Genomic DNA, 25,641 nt, shown 5'->3' with positions numbered 1-25,641 from the left:
TATACCAATTTTTGGTATTTTCATACCATATCTCTCAAAATTAAAAAGTAATGCTACCATTGGCAATATGCTTATATGCACTATTTTACAATAAACTGAAGTGTAATATCCTAGTTTAAAACTAGCTGCTTTTGCAATGCTATCATTCCATTAAGTGTGAGAGAACTCATATTACAAATGCATTACAGTCTATTTAATATGACCATGCTTTTGTCTGTCTTGCAAAACCAAGTAGAGCCAGATGAGAACTAATGAATGCAACATGTGCTCATTCTTTTGGTAGCTGTGCCTGAAGCCAACTGGCAAAATGAATACAGTAAGATAAATGTCAAAACAAAGGAATCGGTGGTTACATATTGCATATATTTTCCCTTATATCTCTAATATGCTTTAAATAATCTAGCACTTTCAAAGCTTTGCAGAGCCATAGAAAGGCAAAAATTAAATACCTGCAGCAAAAGAGAGACTAAAAAGAGTAGGGTATCAGAAACAAAAGCACGCTGGGGTCAAGTCTCACCATTCAAAAGGCAATGGGCATGTGATACTGTCTGAACTGCATCCGACGAAGTGAGCTGTAGCTCACGAAAGCTTATGCTCAAATAAATTGGTTAGTCTCTAAGGTGCCACAAGTATTCCTTTTCTTTTTGTGAATACAGACTAACACGGCTGCTACTCTGAAACCTGTCTGAGCTCTGAACATCTCTCACTCCTCTAATGTGAATTGTTCTTCAAGAGTTTGTGACAACACATTCTTAAAAGTAAAAATAATACACAAGAGGATGTTTTTCAAACTCAAACTCCCTGAGCTAGTCGATTCCAGCAAAAATATGTGCCTTGTAGCTACTCCTGAAAGCTTCCCATTGTGGAAGGAAAGAATTTACCTTATAAGAGATTAAAACAGAAATAAGCAAAAGATCAGGTGGGCTATCACCAGGACATGCAAGTCTACACAACTCTTGCACCAGTAAGCAGAAGGTAGAATGGGAAATCACCTGAGAAACTGGATGGTGGTGAACTGCTGAGACAGGGAATCACTTAAAACCCCACTCCACCCCTGTTTCTTGTAACATCATTAAAGAGAACAAAAACAAGCAAAATTGAAATTCAGAATACGACATTTGGGCCAACAAACAGATTGTTGGGTTTGCTAAGTGGTACAGAACAGAGGGGGAGGTGAAGAGAGACCTAATTCCCTACTCTTAAAATTGCTCTTGATGATCATAAAATATAACCAATTGTACATGATAAACAGGAGACACCCAACTGAAACACGGCTTTAAACAATAAATTAACTTTGGATTGTTGGATTTCTAGGATAAAGGCAGAATTCTTGTTGCAGGACGCAACTAAGAGCTTGTATTGTGCATATGGGAAATTAAATGCTAATGTTTCCAGATGTATGACCTTTGACACAAACGATTTTTAGTTCTGATGAAGAGGGATTTCTTAAAAGAAAACAACAACAAAATCCCCCACTATGAAGCTACATTAATGCAGTATTTCCAACTAAGCTCACAACCTACCACTAGGGTTGCCAATTTTGGTTGGACGTATTCCTGAAGGTTTCATCACATGACATAATCTTTAATTAAAGATTAACCTTTAATTCCTGGAGACTCCAGGACAATCCTGGAGTGTTTGCAACCCTACCTACCACCCACCAGAGCAAAAAGTGTATTTCCTGAGGAAGCAAAGCACACTTAAAGCACTCCTTAAAGAAGCAAAACACACTATTGGAATACAGAGCTCAGAATATAATTTTCAATAGAGTTTGAAGTAAAACAGTACATTTTTCGGTCCTTGTCTTAAACTGTTTATTGTTGAATGGTTTGCTTTAAATGACTGTTGACCATGCTGGTCAACAAGATGGCTATGCCGTTGTAGGTGTCTGATGGTTAATTATATAAGGACTCTCAAAATTCTGTGCACTCGGTGTGTGTGGATGGGTGGGGCAGTGAGAATAACTAAATACTCTGCAAGGAATGACAGCACAACCACTCCATGACCGCCATTCTGCCCTGCTCCCCTAATCATCCCTATACTGGAGATGGGGCTTACTAATGAATATGTGTAGTTCTGAATCCACTGGCCACTTTCCAGCCTTCCCCCAACCTGCTACACCTTCAAAACAACACTGTACAATAGGGTGGAGCCTTCTCCGAGTATAGCTGCACACAAAGAATCCCACATCCTGTGCTTCTTTCCAGTCACCCAGTGGAAGTCTATCAGTTCCACTGCCTGTCTGGCCTTCTGCACCTGTGCAAAGGGGAACAATATTTGCCATAAACATATTCAAGTTATAGCTAGTGTGATATACATCTTCCCTTTTGCATATATTGCTGACTTGACTCATGGCACTAATGCCAGTCATTGCAATATGATCTTTGATACCATACAATGTGTTCATTATAAAAAATGGCATGAACAGTTACAACCCCAGTATTCATACAAATCCACATGCTTCCCATTAATTTCAGGATCCAGACAAATCTTGTTTCCTTTGGCTTTAAAACCCTCATGGACAAGGTCTTGCTTATCTCATGAACTTTGCCTCTTAAGTGCTTCCACCCTTCTAGCTGGGTCCTTAATCTGTCGCTTCAAACAATTACACCACTCCTAGTGCAAGAGCTTTCTCTTTTGCAATTTCTTTGCACTCCACAGAGTCTTTTCCATTTCCAGCTCTTCAAAGCTTTTCACTCTTAACAATCATCTCTTACTTTGTTTCTCCTCCTCTCCGCTATTATTTAACTCTGGGGTGCTGACACTTAAAATTAAAAAGGTCGTAGAGCAGTTTTTAAACTAAATGGCTGGGGGAAAGCCGACAGGTGCAGAGGAGCATGTGGTTCGGACAGCGATATCCCTTAGGGGATGATCTATTAATGGAGATTCCCTATGTCCTAGTAAGGAGGAGAGGATGGAAGATGATAAAATACAGGTAAGATCGGATGAGAAACAGTGAAAAGAAAAAAGTCTCATCCAATTACATCATGTAATGGCAGACAGCTAAAAAGTGACAAGTTTTTAAAGTGTTTATTTACCAATGCTAGAAGTCTAAATAATAAGATGGGCGAACTAGAGTGCCTCATATTAAATGAGGATATTGATATATAGGCATCACAGAAACTTGGTGGAATAAGGATAATCAATGGGACACAGTAATACCAGGGTACAAAATATATCGGAAGGACAGAATGGGTCGTGCTGGTGGGGGAGTGGCACTATATGTGAAAGGAAGTGCAGAATCAAATGAATAAAAATCTTAGATGAACCAAACTGTACCACAGAATCTGTCTGGATAGTAATTCCATGCTCTAATAATAAGAATATAGCAGTAGGGATATATTACCAACCGCCTGACCAGGATGGTGATAGTGACTGTGAAATGCTCAGGGAGCTTAGAGAGGCTACTAAAATAAAAAACTCAATAATAATGGAGGATTTCAACTATCCCCATATTGACTGGGTACATGTCACCTCAGGCCGGGATGCAGAGATAAAGTTTTTTGACACCTTAAATGACTGCTTCTTGGAGCAGCTAGTCCTAGAACCCACAGGAGGAAAGGCACCGGATCTGGTCCAAGAGGTGAATATAGCTGGACCCCTTGAATATAGCTGAATATATATATAGGTGAATATAGCTGGACCCCTTGAATATAGCTGGACCATAATAGAGGCTCAACTTAAATGTATACCCCAAATTAAAAAACAGAGTAAGAGAATAAAAAAAGTGACACCGTGGCTAAACAACAAAGAAGTTGTGAGAGGCAAAAAGCCATCCTTTAAAAAGTGGAAGTAAAATCCTAGTGAGGAAAACAAAAAGGAGCATAAACTCTGGCAAATGAAATGTAAAAATATAATTAGGAAAGCCAAAAAAGAATTTGAAAAGTAACTAGCCAAAGATGCAAAAAGTAATAGAAATTTTTTTTCGGTACATCAGAAGCAGTAAAACAACTGCTAAACAACCAGTGGAGCCACTGGGCAATCCAAATGCTAAAGGAGCACTCAAAGACGATAAGGCCATTGTGGCGAAACTAAATGAATTCTTTGCATCGGTCTTCACGGCTGAGGATGTGAGGGAGATTCCCACACCTGAGCCTGTCACGGTTCCTCCCCCACTCTGAACTCTAGGGTACAGATGTGGGGACCTGCATGAAAAACCTCCTAAGCTTATCTTTACCAGCTTAGGTCAAAACTTCCCCAAGGTACAAAATATTACATCCGTTATCCTTGGACTGGCCGCTACCACCACCAAACTAATACTGGTTACTGGGGAAGAGCTGTTTGGACGCGCCCTTCCCCCCAAAATACTTCCCAAAACCTTGCACCCCACTTCCTGGACAAGGTTTGGTAAAAAGCCTCACCAATTTGCCTAGGTGACTACAGACCCAGACCCTTGGATCTTAAGAACAATGAACAATCCTCCCAACACTTGCACCCCCCCTTTCCTGGGAAATGTTGGATAAAAAGCCTCACCAATTTGCATAGGTGACCACAGACCCAAACCCTTGGATCTGAGAACAATGAAAAAGCATTCAGTGTTTTACAAGAAGACTTTTAATAAAAAATAGAAGTAAATAGAAATAAAGAAATCCCCCCTGTAAAATCAGGATGGTAGATATCTTACAGGGTAATTAGATTCAAAAACATAGAGAACCCCTCTAGGCAAAACCTTAAGTTACAAAAAAGATACACAGACAGAAATAGTTATTCTATTCAGCACAATTCTTTTCTCAGCCATTTAAAGAAATCATAATCTAACGCATACCTAGCTAGATTACTTACTAAAAGTTCTAAGACTCCATTCCTGTTCTGTCCCCGGCCAAGACGACTACAGACAGACACAGACCCTTTGTTTCTCTCCCTCCTCCCAGCTTTTGAAAGTATCTTGTCTCCTCATTGGTCATTTTGGTCAGGTGCCAGCGAGGTTACCTTTAGCTTCTTAACCCTTTACAGGTGAGAGGAGCTTTCCCCTGGCCAGGAGGGATTTCAAAGGGGTTTACCCTTCCCTTTATTTTTATGACACGCCCCCCAAATCTCAGCTAGGGTGAAACACTGGCTGGGATTTCTTCCTGGAGCTCTAGGAAAACAGAGTTAATAAGACACATGCATCTCTAAATATACTACCAAGTACATAAAGACTAACAATATTTTCCACATCTCAAGGACGATTTTAACCAGTTGATTCTGGGAAACTTTCACGGGAGAGTGCATCAGCCACTTTGTTAGAAGCTCCTGAGATGTGTTGGATGTCGAAATCAAAATCTTGGAGAGCTAAACTCCACCGAAGAAGTTTTTTGTTAGTTTCTTTGGCGGTGTGAAGCCACTTTAGTGCAGCATGGTCGGTTTGCAGGTGGAAACGCTGTCCCCAAACATATGGGCGTAGCTTTTCCAGAGCGTAGACAATGGCATAACATTCTTTTTCAGTGACTGACCAGTTGCTTTCCCTCTCAGACAGTTTTTTGCTGAGAAACACTACAGGGTGGAATTCTTGATCAGGTCCTTTCTGCATTAAAACTGCTCCCACACCACGCTCGGATGCATCTGTGGTTACTAGGAACGGTTTGTCAAAGTCTGGGGCCCTTAGTACAGGGTCAGACATGAGTGTCGCTTTAAGCTTGTTAAAGGCCTTCTGACACTTTCCGGTCCACTGAACAGCATTTGGCTGTTTCTTTTTGGTTAGGTGCCAGCGAGGTTACCTTTAGCTTCTTAACCCTTTACAGGTGAGAGGAGCTTTCCCCTGGCCAGGAGGGATTTCAAAGGGGTTTACCCTTCCCTTTATTTTTATGACAGAGCCATTCTTTTTAGGTGACAAATCTGAGGAACTGTCCCAGATTGAGATGTCATTAGAGGAGGCTTGGGAACAAATTGATAAACTAAACAGTAATAAGTCACCAGTATCAGATGGTATTCACCCAAGAGTTCTGAAGGAACTCACCTGGAGCTGCAGCTAGCCAGAGATGTTAAGAGTAACAAGAAGGGTTTCTTCAGGTATGTTGGCAACAAGAAGAAAGCCAAGGAATGTGTGGGCCCCTTACTGAATGAGGGAGGCAACCTAGTGACAGAGGATGTGGAAAAAGCTAATGTACTCAATGCTTTTTTTGCCTCTGTTTTCACTAACAAGGTCAGCTCCCAGACTGCTGCGCTGGGCATCACAAAATGGGGAAGAGATGGCCAGCCCTCTGTGGAGATAGAGGTGGTTAGGGACTATTTAGAAAAGCTGGACATGCACAAGTCCATGGGGCCGGATGAGTTGCATCCGAGAGTGCTGAAGGAATTGGCGGCTGTGATTGCAGAGCCATTGGCCATTATCTTTGAAAACTCGTGGCGAACCGGGGAAGTCCCGGATGACTGGAAAAAGGCTAATGTAGTGCCAATCTTTAAAAAAGGGAAGAAGGAGGATCCTGGGAACTACAGGCCAGTCAGCCTCACCTCAGTCCCTGGAAAAATCATGGAGCAGGTCCTCAAAGAATCAATCCTGAAGCACTTGCATGAGAAGAAAGTGATCAGGAACAGCCAGCATGGATTCACCAAGGGAAGGTCATGCCTGACTAATCTAATTGCCTTGAGATTACTGGTTCTGTGGATGAAGCGAAAGCAGTGGATGTATTGTTTCTTGACTTTAGCAAAGCTTTTGACACGGTCTCCCACAGTATTCTTGTCAGCAAGTTAAGGAAGTATGGGCTGGATGAATGCACTATAAGGTGGGTAGAAAGCTGGCTAGATTGTCGGGCTCAACGGGTAGTGATCAATGGCTCCATGTCTAGTTGGCAGCCGGTATCAAGTGGAGTGCCCCAAGGGTCGGTCCTGGGGCCGGTTTTGTTCAATATCTTCATAAATGATCTGGAGGATGGTGTGGATTGCACTCTCAGCAAATTTGCGGATGATACTAAACTGGGAGGAGTGGTAGATACGCTGGAGGGGAGGAATAGGATACAGAAGGACCTAGACAAATTGGAGGATTGGGCCAAAAGAAATCTGATGAGGTTCAATAAGGATAAGTGCAGGGTCCTGCACTTAGGACGGAAGAATCCAATGCACCGCTACAGACTAGGGACCGAATGGCTAGGCAGCAGTTCTGCGGAAAAGGACCTAGGGGTGACAGTGGACGAGAAGCTGGATATGAGTCAGCAGTGTGCCCTTGTTGCCAAGAAAGCCAATGGCATTTTGGGATGTATAAGTAGGGGCATAGCGAGCAGATCGAGGGACGTGATCGTTCCCCTCTATTCGACATTGGTGAGGCCTCATCTGGAGTACTGTGTCCAGTTTTGGGCCCCACACTTCAAGAAGGATGTGGATAAATTGGAGAGAGTCCAGCGAAGGGCAACAAAAATGATTAGGGGACTGGAACACATGAGTTATGAGGAGAGGCTGAGGGAGCTGGGATTGTTTAGCCTGCAGAAGAGAAGAATGAGGGGGGATTTGATAGCTGCTTTCAACTACCTGAAAGGGGGTTCCAAAGAGGATGGCTCTAGACTGTTCTCAATGGTAGCAGATGACAGAACGAGGAGTAATGGTCTCAAGTTGCAGTGGGGGACGTTTAGATTGGATATTAGGAAAAACTTTTTCACTAAGAGGGTGGTGAAACACTGGAATGCGTTACCTAGGGAGGTGGTAGAATCTCCTTCCTTAGAGGTTTTTAAGGTCAGGCTTGACAAAGCCCTGGCTGGGATGATTTAACTGGGAATTGGTCCTGCTTCGAGCAGGGGGTTGGACTAGATGACCTTCTGGGGTCCCTTCCAACCCTGATATTCTATGATTCTATGAAATGTGAAATTGCAGAACTACTAACTGTAGTCTGTAACCTATCATTTAAATCAGCTTCTGTACCAAATGATTGGAGGATAGCTAATGTGACTCCAATTTTTAAAAAGGGCTCCAGAGGTGATCCAAGCAATTACAGGCCAATAAACCAGATTTCAGTATCGGGTAAACTAGTTGAAACTATAGTAAAGAACAAAATTGTCAGACACATAGATGAACACTGTTCATTCCCCAACATTGTTGGGGAAGAGTCAACATGTTTTTTTTTAAAGGGAAATCATGCCTCACCAATCTATTAAAATTCTTTGAGGGGGTCAACAAGCATGTGGACAAGGGGGATCCAGTGGATATACCGTACTCAGGTTTTCAGAAAGCCTTTCCACAAGATCCCTCACCAAAGGCTCTGAAGTAAAGTAAGCCGTCATGGGATAAGAAGGAAGGTTCTCTCATGGTTTGGTAACTGGTTAAAAGATAGGAAACAAAGGGTAGGAATAAATAGTCAGTTTTCAGAATGGAGAGAGGTAAATAGTGGTGTCCCCTAGGATCTGTACTGGGACCAGTTCTATTCAATATATTCATAAATGATCTGGAAAAAGGAGTAAACAGTGAGATGGCAAGATTTGCAGATGATACAAAATTGCTCAAGATAGTTAATACCCAGACAGACTGAGAAGAGCTACAAAAGGATCTCTCAAAACTGGGTGACTGGGCAACAAAATGGCAGATGAAATTCAAAGTAATGCACACTGGAAAACATAATCCCAACTACATCTAAAATGATGGGGTCTAAATTGGCTGTTACTACTCAAGAAAGAGTGGAGTCATTGTGGATAGTGCTCTGAAAACATCCACGCAACATGCAGTGGCAGTCAAAAAAGTGAACAGAATGTTGGGAATCGTTAAGAAAGGAATAGATAATAAGACAAAAGATATCATATTGCCTCTGTAAAAATCCATGGTATGCCCACATCTTGAATACTGAATGCAGATGTGGTCGCCCCATTTCAAAAAAGATATATTGGAATTGGAAAAGGTTCAGAAAAGAGCAACAAAAATGATTAGGGGTATGCCATATGAGGAAAGATTAATAAGACTGGGACTTTTCAGCTTGGAAAAGAGACGACTAAGAAGGGATATGATAGAGGTCTATAAAATCATGACTGGATGACTGGTGGAGAAAGTAAATAAGGAAGTGTTATTTACTCCTCGTAAACACAAGAACTAGGGTCACCAAGTGAAATGAATAGGCAGCAGGTTTAAAACAAACAAAAGGAAGTATTTTTTCCACATAACACACAGTCAACCTGTGGAACTCCTTGCCAGAGGATGTTGTGCAGGCCAAGACTATAATAGGGTTCAAAAACGAACTAGATAATTTCATGGAAGATAGGTCCATCAATGGCTATTTGCCAGAATGTACAGGGATGGTGTCCCTAACCTCTGTTTGCCAGAAGCTGGGAATGGGCAACCAGGGATGGATCATTTGCGATGGATCGTTTGGTGATTACTTGTTCTGTTCATTCCCTCTGGGATACCTGGTATTGGCCACTGTCAAAAGGCAGGATACTGGGCTAGACTGACCTTTGGTCTGACCGAATATGGCCATTCTTATGGGTGTTTTGGGGAACCGCAGCCAATGGGAGCTGCAGGGGCAGTGCCTGCGGATGGGGCAGCACACAGCAGAGCCGCCTGGCCGCGTAGGAGCCGAAGAGAAGACATGTTGCTGCTTCCGGGAGCTGCTTGAGGTAAGTGCCACCCTGAGCCACCTCTCTGGGCCCCAACCTCCTGCCCCATCCCTGATCCCCCTCCTGCTCTCTGAACCCCTCGGTCTCAACCCAAAGCACCCTCCTACATCCCAAACCCCTCATCCCCAGCACCACCCCAAAGCCCGCACCCCCAGCTGCAGCCCTCATCTCCACCCCACCCCGGAGCCCCCTTCTGCACCCTGAACTCCTCATTTCTGGCCCCACTCTGGAGCCCTCACCTCCAACCAGAACCCTCACCTCGTCTTGCACCCCAACCCCAATTGCGTGAGCACTCATGGCCCACCATACAATTTCTATACACAGATGTGGCCCTTGGGCCCCAAAGTCTGCCCACTCCTGAGGTACACAAACTGTATGTATAATTGCATATAATTAACCTTGCAATGATCTATTATTTGGATTCATGTAATGTGTATTTTTTTTTGAATGGCAACATACCAGCAGCGATTAATTCAATTTTTTAAGAGTCAATGTTCTTTAATCATTTAATAGCTAACAGCTTTTCAACATACAACTAGCAGCAGCAGTGTTTCAGTAAATAATAATCTTCATGCTAGCCAAATATGGCATCTCAGCAACTGGCTACATCTTTTTACCATATACTTTATTGCTTTTCCCCAGTGGAAAGGCAGAATTGCAGTGATTTCTTTAATAACTGACCAACCCAATGCTTTAAGAAAATTGTTAGACTATTTTATTCCCTTTTCTTGGGGAAAAACCTCTCTTCAGAAACCAATATGTAACTTTAAAACAATTTTATATACTTGATCCCTTTCCTGGCAAAACTGATCAACCTGTTTTATTAGATGAATCACAAGAAATAACTGAAGAAATGTAATTAGTTCCAAAATATATATTTTCAATTAAAAACATGCTCACTGGCTGGATCAAATATATTTTCACAACACAGCAGGGCATCTGTGAATAAGAGTCACTTAGAAGAGGTCTGGGGTTTTTTTGGGGGGGTGGGGCAGGGGCGGGAAGGGGTTCATATGAAATATACATAGGCTAATAAATTAGAACGGACAAGAACAGTTTCTAGGATTTAATGCTTTCATTAACCCGAGGCCCCAGGTTTCCCAGTGCCAGAGATTGCTCAGGAAAAGTCAGCTAGAGAAGCTCAGCTACCTTACAATCACTCATTTCCAGATGCCCAATGTTCCTCTTCTCTTGCTTCAACTCAAGGTCCCAGCGCTGGAATGTTGTTTTACTAAAATTATGTTTTCTGAAGCATTAGCACAACACAGTTTCATAGTGCAGGATCCTAATACAGCTCATGTCATGGTCAACACAATGAGGGGAGCAAGAGTTGACGCAAAATAGAGCAGAAGAACAATACAAAGGGATGGGAGAGAGCGCGCATAATAACTCTTAAACAGTAAGTTCTTTCAGGGCAGGCACCATACCTGTAATTACACAGTGATTAGCACAGTGTGTCCCTCATTCTGAGTGCGGCTTCTGGGTGCTACTATAATATAAATAGTGAACAAAAATAGAGGGCAAGGTTTGCGTGAAGTAGAGATAACATCTAATAGAAGGGAAACAAGAAAGAAGGTTAAAGATAAAATTAAATGAGTTAAAAGATAAAATTAAAATGTAGTAAGTCAAAAAGTACATCAGACAAAGCATCTCTTTTATGGCCTCTTATTCCGGGCATGATTTCCAGGTCATTTTTTTGCTAATGACATTTGCCATGCTATATTATGATTACATATACCATAACAAAACTGAAACAGGGGTAATCCTGAATGGCAGCATCACCACCAGAGAATTCTGTATTTTTGTACAGAGATCCTTACTATTTCACCTCAGGCCAAGTTTGTTTCACCCATGGAAGTTCTCCATAAGTGGGCGACTCTAAAGTCTTATCTTGGCAACTACTATATACTTTAAACGACGCACACGGTTATGATAATATTATGTAGTACATTCATTTTTCTCTAAGTAATTAGCAAAAGTTCGATTATTGAAAACAAACTAGTAACTGATAGTATTCGTCACTCCAAAGCTATGGTTATGGAAATGACTAGCAGTCTGATTATTTAATTCATTTCAACATGAAGAAAACCATTGCCATTTACAGTGTATTGTGGTGGGCAGGGGGAAGAGGGATTACTGCACAAATGTAAAGTGATTTCAAAATGCAGTGCTTTTTTGGTTTCCAGAAATACTACATTGCTTAAAAGTTAAACGCTTTTATTTTTTAGAAGTTTAATTCCAGCAAACAAACAAACAAAAAAATTTGGACTCTATCAGCTAGTAGAAAATATAGACTACTGCAATGTTTGATTGTTGCACCATCCTTAAAATGTATTTGTACCAGCCAATTTAAATGTAAACAATAGCAATGTGAAACCAGTTTGATTACCTAAGACCAAGTCTATGTTTGTTCAAGACCTGCATTTATTATCAGATAGGGTACAATACCCTATTAGGTGCTCAGTGGATCAGAAAAATCTCAGATTAAAAAGGATATAAAATGATGGTTCATCTACTTACAGGATAAAAATCATCTCTGGTAAAAAGGCCCAACACAAGGCCCTATGAACCTCTTAAGGTCCACACTAGGGTTGCTAACCCTCTCAGTTTTGCCAGCACTCTCCCGGAATCAGGCTCCATCTCCCAGAGGCTACTGAAGCCAAATTGGGAGATTTTAGGCCAGGGGTGTCAAACTCAATTTACTTTACGGCCAGTGCCAGTCCTCAAATCCTGCCAGCGGGCCAATAATGTCACTCATGCCGCCCAGAACCAGCCCTACCAAAACTATGCCCCCCACCTGCCTAAGGCTCTGGGAGGGAGTTTGGGTGGGGGAGGAGGTCTGGGGTAGGTGATTGGAGTGCAGGCTCTGGTAGAGAGTTTGGGTGCAGAAGGAATGAGAGGTTGGGCTCTGGGAGGGAGTTTGGGTGGGGGAGGGGGTCTGGGGTGCAGGCTCTGGGAATGAGTTTGGGTGCTGGGTGCGGGCTCAGGGCTGGAGCAGGGGGTGGGGGTGCAAGAGGAGGGGATGGGGTTGCAAGCTCTGGGAGGGAGGAGGGGTGCAGGCTCTGGGAGGGAGTTTGGGGGCAGGAGGGGGTATGTGGGAAGGGGGTGCAGGCTCTAGGAGAGAGTTTTGGGGCGGGAGGGGGTCTGGGGTGTGGGCTCTGGGAGGGAGTTTGGGGGCAGGAGAGGGTGTGTGGGAAAGGGGGGATGCAGGCTAGGAGAGGGAGTTTGGGGGCTCGGGGTGCGTGGGAAGGGGGTGCAGGCTCTGGGAGGGAATTTGGGGGTGGGAGGGACTATGTGGGGAGGGGGTGCAGGCTCGGGGAGGGGGTCTGGGGTGCGGCACTTACCTGGGGCTCCAAGGCGGGGAGGGCCAGGGGGCATCTGCATGCTGATGCCCCAAGGCACTGCACCTGCAGCTTCCCATTGGCTGCAGGGCGTTTGGGGCAGGGGCAGTGCACGGAGACACAGCCCTGCCCCAGGGCCGCAGGGAGGGGCCAGCAGCCACTGGAGCAAGCAGGCAGACACCACTTGTTGCCAGGGCCCATGGTAGCGGGAGCGCCTGGGGGGCGGCAGACGGGGCCAAGGGAGAGACCCGGCCCCAAAACTGCTGGAGCCCCGCGGGCCACATGGGGGAGGTTCGCAGGCCGCAGATGGCCCACGGGCCGGGAGTTTGAGTTTTAGGCGCTAAAAGTCCAGTGGCGCAGCGGGGCTCCCTCCCTGCTCTGGCCCCACGCCGCTCCCGGAAGCGGCCGGCACATCTCTGCAGACCCTGTGGGAGAGGTCAGGGAATATCTATGCGCTGCCCACACCCTGAGCACCAACTCCGCAGCTCCCACTGGCCGCAAACTGCAGCCAATGGAAGCTACGGGGGCCGTGCCTGCAGGCAGGGTCAGCACATGAAGTCCCCTGCCCCCCCCCAGGGGTTGCAGGGATGTGTTGGCCAATTCTGGGAGCGACACAGAGCCCCCTGGCCCCACTTACCTCGGGTGGCTCCCGGTTGGCAGCGCAGCGGGCTAAGGCAGGCTCCGCCCCTGCAGTTCCTATTGTTCGCAGTTCCTGGCCAATGGGAGCTGCGGAGTCAGTGCTCAGGGTGCGGGCCGCACACGGAGACCCTTGGCCCTCCCAGGGGTGCAGAGATGTGCCAGCCGCTGCCATGAGCGGCACGGGGCCAGGGCAGGCAGGGATCCTGCCTTAGCCCTACTGCGCTGCCGCCCAGGAGCCACCCGAGGTAAGCACTGCCCGACCAGGGCCCACACCCCTCCCCCCCGCACCGCAAAACTCTGCCCCAGCCCTGAGCCCCCTCCTGCACCCAAACTCCTTCCCAGAGCTCGCACCCTCACCCCCTCCCGCACTCCAACCCCCTGCCCCAGCCCGGTGAAAGTGAATGAGGGTGGGAGAGAACAAGCAATGGAGGGAGGGGGCATGGAGTGAGCACAGTGGGGTCTTGGAGGCAGGACAGGGGCAGGGCAAGGGTGTTTGGGTTTGTGTGATTAGACAGTTGGCAACCCTAGCCCACACGTGGACACATGGGAGCGGGGAGGGGAGTGAGTAGCTGCACAGGACAAGCACAAAAGATCACTATGGGCGCTGCCAAGGTTTGGAACAGGGTAGGTGTCACGGATCTGTACTTCTGAAGAACCAGTAGCCCTAGTAGTGTGTGCAAATTGCAGATGGGCTCTGGCGACCACAGGCCTGGGTTAGTGGGAGTGACCTCCCAAATCTCCCAATGCCCTACCTGCACAGAGCCTAAATACTCAGATTCTGTGGAGGTGGAGTGACTATTACCCTTAGCGTGTATTCATGGCAACATCTTAAGCATGATATACGCAATTTAACTGCTATCTAGTGAGTTAAAATCACAGTGTCACACTTTAAACAAACTATTACAACACTTCAGAGTTTGACCTTATCAAAATACCATTTACAGTCATATAATTCTGAAACATCACATGTAACAGCTGTACAGTCCATAAATTAACTACTCTTCTGATGCCACAGAATACTATACGAAGTCATTCAAGAGGAATCTACACAGAGCTTCATATCTGTTTCATTAACAAAGATATTTAATAGCATGCTCTATCTGCACTCACAGCAAAATGAGTCACAATAAAACAGATACCACGATTCATTTTAAATGTTGAATAAAAAAGTGGTTGCATCTATTGTGAAATGTCAAGACATGACTTGTGACCCATGTCATTGGAAGTACTTGAAAGACATCATGCATATTTAAAGAAACTAGGTGTAGAGAAACTCTTATGACCTTTTTTAAATAAGGTCTCTCAGGCTCTGTCATTTTTTCATAGCTATACTCCAGCTTCACTTTTATGCTTGTTTAAAATCTTATAACTGAGAGATGGACCCAAGTAGGTTATAGTTAAATGGTTCCTGAGGAGAAATCACACTTTTATGAGTACCCAGAAGTCACCTAGTACAGGACAGGCCCCACAAAGAAAATAACAGAACTCCACTAGCTGTCACCTTCAGCCCCCAACTAAAACCTCTCCAGTGCACCAACAAAGATCTACAACCTATCCTGAAAAATGATCCCTCACTTTCACAGATCTTGGGAGACAGACCAGTCCTCGCTTACAGACAGCCCCCAAACTTGAAGCAAATACTCTCCAGGAACCACACACCACACAACAAAAACACTAACCCAGGAACAAAGAAACACTAATCCTTGCAACAAAGCCGGTTGCCAATTCTGTCCACATATTTATTCAAGTGACACCATCATAGGACCTAATCACATTAGCCATGCCATCAGGGGCTCGTTCACCTGCACATCTACCAATGTGATATATGCCATCATGTGCCAGCAATGCCCCTCTGCCATGTACATTGGCCAAACCGGACAGTCTCTACTCAAAAGAATAAATGGACACAAATCTGACACCAAGAATCATAACATTCAAAAACTGGTAGGAGAACACTTCAACCTCTCTGGCTACTCAGTAAAAGACGTAAGGGTGGCAATTCTGCAACAGAAAAGCTTGAAAAACAGACTCCAGCGAGAAACTGCTGAGCTTGAATTAATATGCAAACTAGATACCATTAACTTGGGTTTGAACAGAGACTGGGAGTGGCTGGGTCATTACACATACTGAATCTATTTCCCAATGTTAACTATCCTCACTCCTTCTTGTCAACTGTCTAAATGGGCCATCTTGATTATCACTACAAAAGTTTTTTTCTCCTGCTGATAATAGCTCATCTTAATTAATTAGCCTCTTACAGTTTGTATGGCAACTTCCACCTTCTCTGTGTGTATATATATATATCTTCTTACTATATGTTCCATTCTATGCATCCGATGAAGTGGGCTGTAGCCCACGAAAGCTTATGCTCTAATAAATTTGTTTGTCTCTAAGGTGCCACAAGTACTCCTGTTCTTTTCATGTACTGTTTAAAAAAAAAAAATCACCACCAGAGAACTGATTGGCTCATGGAACTGGCAATGGCATACAGAATTTTTCACCTTTAAGCCACCAGATCAGATTGTGTATGACCAGAAGTCATTACCATTTGAGAGTTGCTCTGTTGTTACATAAAAGATACTATTGGTCTCTGTACCATTCCAAGTGAAGAAGTGTTCATATTACAAAAACCACTATGGTTAAGACCCTTGCTTAATGTCTCAACAAAGTGTTTCTTCAGGTCAAGGTTGATGCCCATTTAACTAAGGAAATTTATGCTGCCACTGGCTATATGCCAGTTCTGTGGATATGAGAAAAGAATTCAACCTTCAGGAGAGAGAGAGCAAATCCTGCATTCCTTTTGCAGCTATCCTCCAAACTTCACATCCACATGCCCACGACAAACACAGACAGTCTCATTTCATCCAAACAGCAGAAGAATTAATTCCCTGATCCACATTTCTCAGATATTTAATCATTCAGTAAACCTAATGCTTCTGGAAGATCCTCTTGTTAACACTGCCTCAAAGGTTGTTTCCATCATGATATAGCTATTATGTTGTAACGGAAAGCACCCTCTAGCTATGATCTAAATATACAGCTCATTTCTGAGAGGAGATCTAGAGCAAGGTGAAGTGCATCTCTCCTCCCCTTGGTTCTTTGAGTCTCTCTCTCTTTTTTTACAGCACTGGCATTCCCACTTTATTGGAAGAATTAAGAATGTAGAACTGTGAAACTGTAGTGTATTTAATCCTGTGGTTTCTTTTACACTTAAAGTAAAAAGACACACTATTCACACTGTAAACTAAAGTAAATGAAAAAACAGCATTATGCTAGAGTTAGGCTTAGAGATCTGGATAGTTTGTCAGTTTGTAAAGGAAGGTTTATTTCAGGCCATGTTATTTTAATAGCTCTGCAATACTTGTCTAAAGGAAGTAGCTGAGTCTTCCTGTTTATAGAGATACTAAGCAAAAAATTACATGAAATGCCAGTTGCATTGAAAATGTAATGGTGTTGTCCTCATAATGCACACGATCAGAGGTGAAAGTAAAGTCGAAGACTTGTCGGTATGGGGGCCGGCGCCTCGGGCGGAAGGGTGCGAGTTAGGGGGTCAGCGTCCCCTAGCCAGCCCTTTCACGTTGCCTGGCCTACGCCACCCGGAGCTCCAGCAGTGATTTAAAGGAGGGTTAAGCAGGGTCCGGTACTGGCGGCCACTTTTTACCGGTATGGCATACCGGCGCATACTGGCTTACTTTCACCCCTGCACATAGCTCTCATGTCTCAAGACAGTATTAACATAAAAGATTTATTTTAATAGTTCAGAGAAAAGTATACAGTAAATAAAAGTGAATAGCAGCCACAGAGACTTCAATATACAAGAAGCTACATAGGCATGCCCAGCTGCACCCTTTGCTCTCTTGATGTGGTTTTTAGAGCTTACAAATCATCATACAGACGGTTAGTAAAAGTGTTTACTGCCCATTTCACTGGGGATCCATGATTCATATCTAAATTATATGCTCAAGATGTGTATAGGTTAGAAATCTGACAACTGTTCTTTTTTTGTCTCAGTTGTTTGTGAAGCCCTGTCTAAATGCTTCAGAAGGACATTTCCATCTCTAATGTAGCCCTGATACTGCAAACATGCATGTTACCCACAAGTAGTCCAATTTCAATAAATGAAATAACTCACATATAAAGTCCAGCAACCGTCTATGGTAGCACATCAAGACCATTACACCCAACTTTGAAGCTGAGACTCAATGGGAGAGTCACATGGAGCATTTTGACGGCTCAAAACAAACAGCTCATCGTTGACCCTGCCAAGGAATCACCGGGTTTTGATTTATGTCAGAAAGACTGGTACAGATTGAATCACATCAGGACATCCCAAGGGAGATGTGAACAAACCCTCTTTAAAAGGAAAATGAGGGAAACGCTTGTATGTGACTGTGGTCACCAGGCAAAAACGATGGTGCACATCATATCTGAATATCCCATTCGTTCTTTTGCTGGGGGACTGAAGGACATTCACCAGCTCACTGCTGCAGCACTGTTTTGGCTATCAAATTTAGATATAAATTTGTAATCGTTGCTACATTCCCATTCAAAGGGAGAAGACTCGAATATAGGATTAGTGCCTCATTTTCTGTTTGACAGAAGTTCTGACCTCCTTATACTTATAACAAATGTTGCAAATATTTGTGGTATTCTTTTTCTCTTGTGCCTGTGCTAACATCACAAATCAGATTTTAGAGGATGCCTGTTAGAATACCACTTATCAAAAACATCAAGAGCACAGAACAATCCATTTTGCTCTGTGCCAAAGCTAAGTAAACAGGCTACTCTTCATTTCAACCCATTTCTCCCCTCTATCTATTCAATGAGAACATTACAGTATTGATTTTGGCCTATCTATATTTTGAGAAGGATAAAATTCTGTTTATTTACGTCCTGATTCAAACTCCATTAAAGGGGTCTTTCTGTTGACAATTGACTTCAATGCATGTTGGATTGGACCTTTGTTTTCAAAAGCCCTAATGCTCTGAAGTTGACCCGGTGGATTTGCGAATATATTCAGTTCTCCTATGAGAAATAAGGATATAGCTTTCCAGATTACATAAAAGAGTGGTTCAACCCATGCTCTCTGCCTATAGGGCTAGTGGCTTTGCCATGTGGAAAAACGTCTTCTAGGAAATACGAGACTATCAATTTCCTTTCACTTTTAGCAGATCTCAGAAACTCGAGATAGATTATTGGAAAATATCTTTTTTTAAAGTGCCACAAAGGCATTTCTCTTAAATATATGTAGGATAGCAAGTGTTAGGAGAATCCATAATGTCTTTGTTTACTCCTGAGAGGAAAATTTAGCTCTCCACAGTGCTTGTCGAACTGTATACAGAAAAAGACAATTACTTACCTATACTGTAACTGTTGTTCTTCAGGATGTGGATACAGACGTGCTTCCCACTCAGGTGTGAATGGCACCATTTCCTTTACAGTGGAAGCAGACAGACAATACCTTTCAGAAATCCCACTACCATGGAGTTTGAGAAAATTGACTTCCCCTGGTTTGGAGAATACAACACCAAGATCGCTTATAAGTGAACCCTCAACAAGCTAAAAGCCAAACTGGAGGACTTCAGCTGTATCACATAAAAACATCCTGAACATAAGCTGAATTCTCCTGGATATCGACCACACCAAAAAATGCTTCCACTTCTCTAAATAAATGGTCCTAATAGAAGTAGATGGTTTTCTACTAGTAATTACTACCTGAGCTGCTTCTGAACATTGTCCTTCCTCTTCATCTAACCATGTACCATCCAAGCTGAAAGGTGCAGACTGCTCAGGGCAGGATGAGCAATCTAGCCATGGTGTTGTTGAGTCAGCAGGTTCTGAAGCAAAGAGAGAGATCTGGGAGATCAAACAGACAAACTCAGAACCCACATTGTTTTGGCCAAGCTGGCACAATCATCATCATTTTGGCATGCTCCAACTTCAGTCTGAGAAGAACCTGAGTGATGACAGAATAGGGGGAAAGGCATACATCAGGGCTGATCCCCAATTCAGATGGAAGGCATTAGTTAAAGATCCTGGACTGAGTTCCAGCCAAGAACAAAATTGATGGCACTTTTTGTTGTCCTTCATTATAAACGGGTCAACCAAGGGGATGCTTCATTCCCTGAAAATAGTTCTTGAAGAAAGTGCTTCTGAGATGGTCAGCTAACTGATTTTGACAACCAGGTACGTGTGCCACTATGGGTATGATAGGTTTCAGAGGGGTAGCCATGTTAGTCTGTATCAGCAAAAACAACGAGGAATCCTTGTGGCACCTTAGACCCTAACAAATTTATTTGGGCATAAGCTTTTGTGGGCTATAACCCACTTCATCAGATGCATGGAGTGAAAAATACAGTAGGCAGGTAAAAATATACAGCACATGAAAAGATGGGAATTGCCTTACCAAGCGGGGGGGGAAGGGGTCAGTGCTAATGAGGCCAATTAAATTAGGGTGGATGTGGCCCATTCCCAACAGTTGACAAGAAGGGGTGAATATCAACAGAGGGAAAATTACTTTTTGTAGTGACCCAGCCACTCCCAGACTTTATTCAGGCCTAATTTGATGGTGTCAAGTTTGCAAATTAATTCCAGTTCTGCAGTTTCTCGTTGAAGTCTGTTTTTGAAGATTTTTGTTGAAGAATGGCCACTTTTAAGTCTATTGCTTCTTGGAAAAACTGGTTGAAGCAAGCTCCTCCCTGCTTGTTCATATAATATGTTGCCGTGGTATTTTCAGTTAGTTTGTGCACCACTGCTCCAATCTGATACTAAAAGGCATGACACACATCATAAGTGGCTCAAAGTCCCAAAACGCTGATATAAAAAGATGCTTCCCACTCTGACCATAAACTCAGAAACTTTAATGTCCCTAGATGCGTTCTCCAACTATTGTGGATGCATTGGTGACTACAGTCCTGGTCAACAGAGAATGGGAAAAGGGAACACTCTGACGTAAATTGTTCTGCTCTACACACCACTGTGAGAGATCAGTATCTCAGGAGATATTTGGACCAGTTTGTCCAATGAGTGGAAACTCAGGTGACAGACCAACTTCAAACATAACTGAAGAGGACAAAGATGCAATCTCACCATGACAGGTTTCAGAGTAGCAGCCGTGTTAGTCTGTATTCGCAAAAAGAAAAGGAGTACTTGTGGCACCTTAGAGACTAACAAATTTATTTGAGCATAAGTGCATGCAGCCATATGGCCCATTAACTTCATGAATAAATGAAGGCTGAGACTGGAGATCTGGACAGGTGTCAAACTGGAATCACTCACATGGCAGAAAGGCCCTCGAATTCACAGAGTCTAGTAGGGCTCCAATAAAGTCAATTTTTTGAGTTGGAATCTGTTGACTTTGTTTTGTTCAGTATCAACCCTAGTCGACCAAAGCAGTCCAGTGTGAAATGGACATCACGGAAGACTTGTTCTTTGTATCTGCCTCTCACTAACCAAGGTACGGGAAGACGTGAATTTTCTTCTTTCTGAGACAGGCTGCTACCACTGTCATGCCTTAGTAAAGACACGTAGGACTGATGACAGGCCAGAAGGGAGAACTGTGTACTGATAATGTTGACCACAGCAACTAGGAATCACAGAAACTTCCTGTGGCTTGGGAAAATTGCTACATTGGAAGTAAGCATCTTGGAGATCAAGTGCAGCAAACCAATTATTGTTATTGAAAGCAGTAAGAATTGTAGCTAGGATGACCATGCAGAATCTCAAATATTTCATGGATTTGTTGAGACCCCAGAGATTGAAAATAGGTCTCACCCTTGCCAGAACTCCTTTCCCAGATACTGCAGGGAAATTTCCTCTACAGCTCCCGAAGTCTGCATAGTTTGGACCTGCTAAAGGAGCAGTGACTCCCGACAGTGGTCCCTGAAAAAAGGAGACAGGGTAGGGGGGTCTGGGAAGAGGGAATACATAAGAATTGTATGGTATAACCCAATCTCTCAGTGTTTAGGACCCACCTGTCTGAGGTTATTGAACCTCAAACACTATGGAAGTGGGATAGCCTGTCCCCAAACAGAAGGGAAATGGCCTGAAACATGCTGACGTGCTCCCCTCAAGGGGATAGTCAGATTGATTGCTTGACAGCAGCTGATGAAGGATGACCTGGCTGGTAAAAGTAGTAACTAGAGGGTTTTCTCCTGTAAGTCTTGTGTGTTCTCTTAAAGAAGTTCTGTTGCCTTGCAAAGTAAGGAGGCTATCTGAAATACTGTTGGGAGAACTGATGCAACTGCCGTTGTTGCTGACCCCCATAATGCAGTGACCCCCAAACTTTTAAGTGTTGCATCCCCCCCACCCCTCTCTGCATCCCCTCTGACCCCTCCCGGGGCCAGGAGCATGGTGGTGGCTGGGGTGAGGGGGGACGCAGACAGAGGTAAGGGGGCCAAGGCTGAGGCCGCAGCTGGGGGTGGGTCTGGGGCTGGGACCAGGGAATGGAGCCAGGCACGAGGCCAGAGCTGGGGACGTGGCTGTAGCTGGGGCTGGAGCAGAGCTAGGGGTGGGGAAGGGCTGGGTGGCACTCCCACCCTGTCCCTGTCAGAGCTGGCCTGGGTCCCACTGCACACACCCCCGATGTTCCGCCATGCCCCCCGCAGGGAGGCACACCCCACACTTTGGGGACCTCTGGCCATCATGGCACCTTTTAACTGACTGGGTATAAGCCCCTAAGGACCGTAACACGGTCCTGGAATCCTTAAAAGAATGAAATGTCTCGTCCGCCTTTTCAGAAGATGGTAAGTCTTCTGTGGTCTGCTGCACGTCTGGAGCAATGCCAGACTTCTGCAACCAAGAAGCCTTCCTCATTGTTACAGCTAAGGCCATAATCCTAGATGAGATGTCCGCCACATCAAGTCCTGACTGTTGTGATGTCCTAGTTACTAGACGTCCCTCTGCCTTAAATTCTTCCCTGGCATCCTCAAGTAACTTATCTGATGCTGCACTGACAGGGCAGGGGGACATTAGATAGCATTCCACTATCATTCTGCCTCCCTGATCCTGGGGCTACATGAAGCCAGCGACCCTGGCACACATTAATGAGTCCCTGAGGAAGTTTTCACTTATGCAGGAAGATAACACCTTCTAAGGTACCACTCTGCTTTCTAGATCTTCAATGAAACAGCTAATATTGAAATTAGGTTACAGAGTTAATACACCATTGGAATGAATAGGAACAGGTGGACCTGCAACAGATGTTTTGGGGACTCAGAACTCAAGAAAACTGCATTCCGTATTGTTTTACAGTGGATTCGTGTTTGGAAGATTAATGGGTAAAAACAATCTTGGATTCTGTTGCACACATTTATAGTGGGAAGTGGGTTCTACAGCTGTGGAATAGGGGAACATAGAGGGCACTGCTAGCATTAAACACTAATGATGAAATCCTGGATCTACTGAAGTCAATGGAAAAACTCCCATTACCTTCAATAGAGGCAAGATTTCACCCCAAGATTATTGTAATCTATTCTTTTATTCTTAACCGTGTTGCAGTCTTACCTCAAAACAGTAAATACCAAACATCTTTTTGTATACAGCAGTCTCTTCATAATGTTGTTTTAGTATAACCATGTTAGTAGCTTATACAGAACTTGCTGTTTGAACACACACTTTACTGTGGATAATTAGTTGTTTTTGATAACATTAAGGTTTTGCGGTCAGGTTCTTAATATCACAGGCAACCACTATTTAGGTATAAAAGAATGGCTATTAAGCATAATTTATAATTTTCTAATACTAATGTAAAGACATATCTATTACACAGAAGCAATACTAAAATATTGGTAGTTCTCATATTTATCATTAATACAGGAAGACTGTGATGAAGTGGACTAGGTCCAGAGGCCTCTGTCTGGAGGCCTTCCAGCCCCAGAAAAGGGTAGTAGTGGTCCTCAAAGCTGCCTAGAGCAGTTGTGGGGGAAGCAGCCAATCAGGGCCCAGCCAGTTAGTATAAGAAGAGCTGCAGGGTCACTGAGATCAGTCCCTTGCTAGACCTGGAGGAGAGTGGATGATGCTCTGGGCTTGCTGCTATGATTCCACCAGGACAAGACCCTAAGGTAAGGGTGAAGAATGTGCTGGAGCCCCGGGGAAGAGGCTGAGGGAATTGTAGGAGCAATGCAGTTTATTTAAAGGGACATGGTGAATGGCTACCATCTATAGGGTCCCTGGGCTGAGACCCACAGTAGAGAGCAGGCCTGGGTCTCCCCCACCAGCCACCAGGAAAGTAGCCTTTGATGCACCCCAGAAGGGGAACTGTACTCTTTTGGTGGCCCAGCTGAAGAGCTGGGGCCAGAAAGGCCTGGAGAGGCAAAAAGTCTCCAGGAGGGAGCCCTGAGGGATGTGGTCCCACATTAAGGCTTGAAGAGTGTGACTAAGTGGGCATGTTCTTAATGTTTTCTCTGAATACTGTGTGAGTGCCTCAGTTTCCCCTATGCAGTTCTTGAGTATCTAGGTGGTGGGATAAGCTGGGTGATTGTTGCAGAGCCTGAGAGAGCCAGTGTGATGCGGTCTGCACAGAGAATGGCTGACACCCTGTCTCCTGGCAACTGATGGCCTGGCCCCCTCCTCTGCAAAGGTGCCAACTGAAGGTGTTGGAGAACAAAGAGATCAGGTGGCCTCCTGGCCCGGGAAAGAGACAAAGGCGAGAGGAGGGGCTGGAGAGTTTCAGTTTGGAGCTGGCTGGGGAAAGAGAGGGAGGCCCAGACCTGGGGTCTGGCCTCCCTGTCCCAAGATGGACCTGACTTAGGGGTCCTTTTTCTGTACCTACAAGCTCTGCTCTGTTTTGGACTGTGTTCCTGTTGTCTAATAAACCTTCTGTTTTACGCTGGCTGAGAGTCATGTCTGACTGTGGAATTGGGGTGTAGGGCCCACTGGCTTCTCCAGGAAGCGCACAGTGGGGTAGGGGATGCTGAATTCTCCAAAGTCAGCCCCAGGAAGGCCAAAGTTGTGTAAGCTTCTTGCCCTGGAGACAGACTGCTCAGAGAGAGAAGGCTCCCACAGAGTCCTGACTGGCTTCTTATGGAGTGGTTCCAGAGCATCGCCCGGTGACTCTGTGACAAAGAGATACTATCCTTCATGTTACTGAATAATGTAAACAAACTCTTCAAACACATTATTACTTTTTTCAGATTTTTTTTTTAAATGTTCCATTACTTTTGGGTTTCTTCATGGCCTAATTTAAGTGGCACAAGCAAGAGAGCACAGTGAAACACAGCAGTTTGCTCAGCAGTGCTCTATTGATTTAACAAAAGATAAAAAAGGCACAGTAGAAGCAATGTTTCCAGTCAGTATGGACTGAATTCACATTGATGTTTAATTAAATATATTTCACTTTGATTAATCTTCTGTTTTTTGGGGTAGGGTTGTTGTTGGTTGCTTCGTTGTTTTTAAACAGCAGGGGAAGAAAACAGATTATTTCTTTTCAAACTGACAAAAGTGTGCCTTTTACAATTATCTTTTTCAATACTTAAGATCCAACTCTGCATCCAGATCCAGATGTAGAAAGACCTCCAGGCCCAAGCAAAGCCCCACTAGAGTCAGTGATGCTGCCACATGGGTATGGAAATTTGTTTGCAAGGCTCTGATTGCAGGAATGGGGTCAAAATTAGCTATCTGAGCACATATAGGGGAAAGGAAGAATATCTGGTATCCTATAAAATGTAAAATGTTTGAAAAGTTGGAATTTTTCTTTTATTAATACAGTATTTTTAAAAATCCTTTACATACCTTTCGTTGAGTAGTATAGTCAGTATTCCTAAACCTAAGTGTTCAAATTCTTGAGTCAAGTCCCCTAAACCATGAGACTTGCTTTAAAATTATGAGATTTTTTTTAATTGTGGGATTTTGTTTGCCCTTTGAATTTTGAGCCTATAGGTTATATTTCAAGTCACATTTTCAAGCTTTTCTCTGCAACTTTGACAGCTGGAAACTTACTCTTTTTCAAACAAAAGGTGAGATTCTCTTATGAATTCATGGCTCCAGGAGCTGGGGCTTTAAGAAAACAACACACTATTGCAAAACTCACAATAAAATTGTGAAAGTTGGCAAGACTGCTAGTGATGGAGGAAAAACAGATTTTACATAGTCTTTACTTGTACCTCCACTGAAAGATATTTACTTAGATTCAGTTATTCAGATCATAGCTTTCATCC

General features: G+C 44.0%; 1 protein-coding gene across 2 annotated transcripts in view; it reads right to left on the bottom strand.

Moving 5' to 3' along the window:
* EML4 (EMAP like 4) overlaps positions 1-25,641 on the bottom strand; it is a 257,098-nt gene that overhangs the window by 146,864 nt on the left and 84,593 nt on the right. The window lies entirely within an intron of this gene.

The sequence above is a fragment of the Lepidochelys olivacea genome, assembly GCF_965140295.1.
Source record: "Lepidochelys olivacea isolate rLepOli2 genome assembly, chromosome: 3".
In the NCBI taxonomy this organism is placed as follows: domain Eukaryota; kingdom Metazoa; phylum Chordata; order Testudines; family Cheloniidae; genus Lepidochelys; species Lepidochelys olivacea.
The sequence above is the reverse complement of the archived record's forward strand: the minus strand, read 5'-3'. Positions and strand labels throughout refer to the sequence as shown.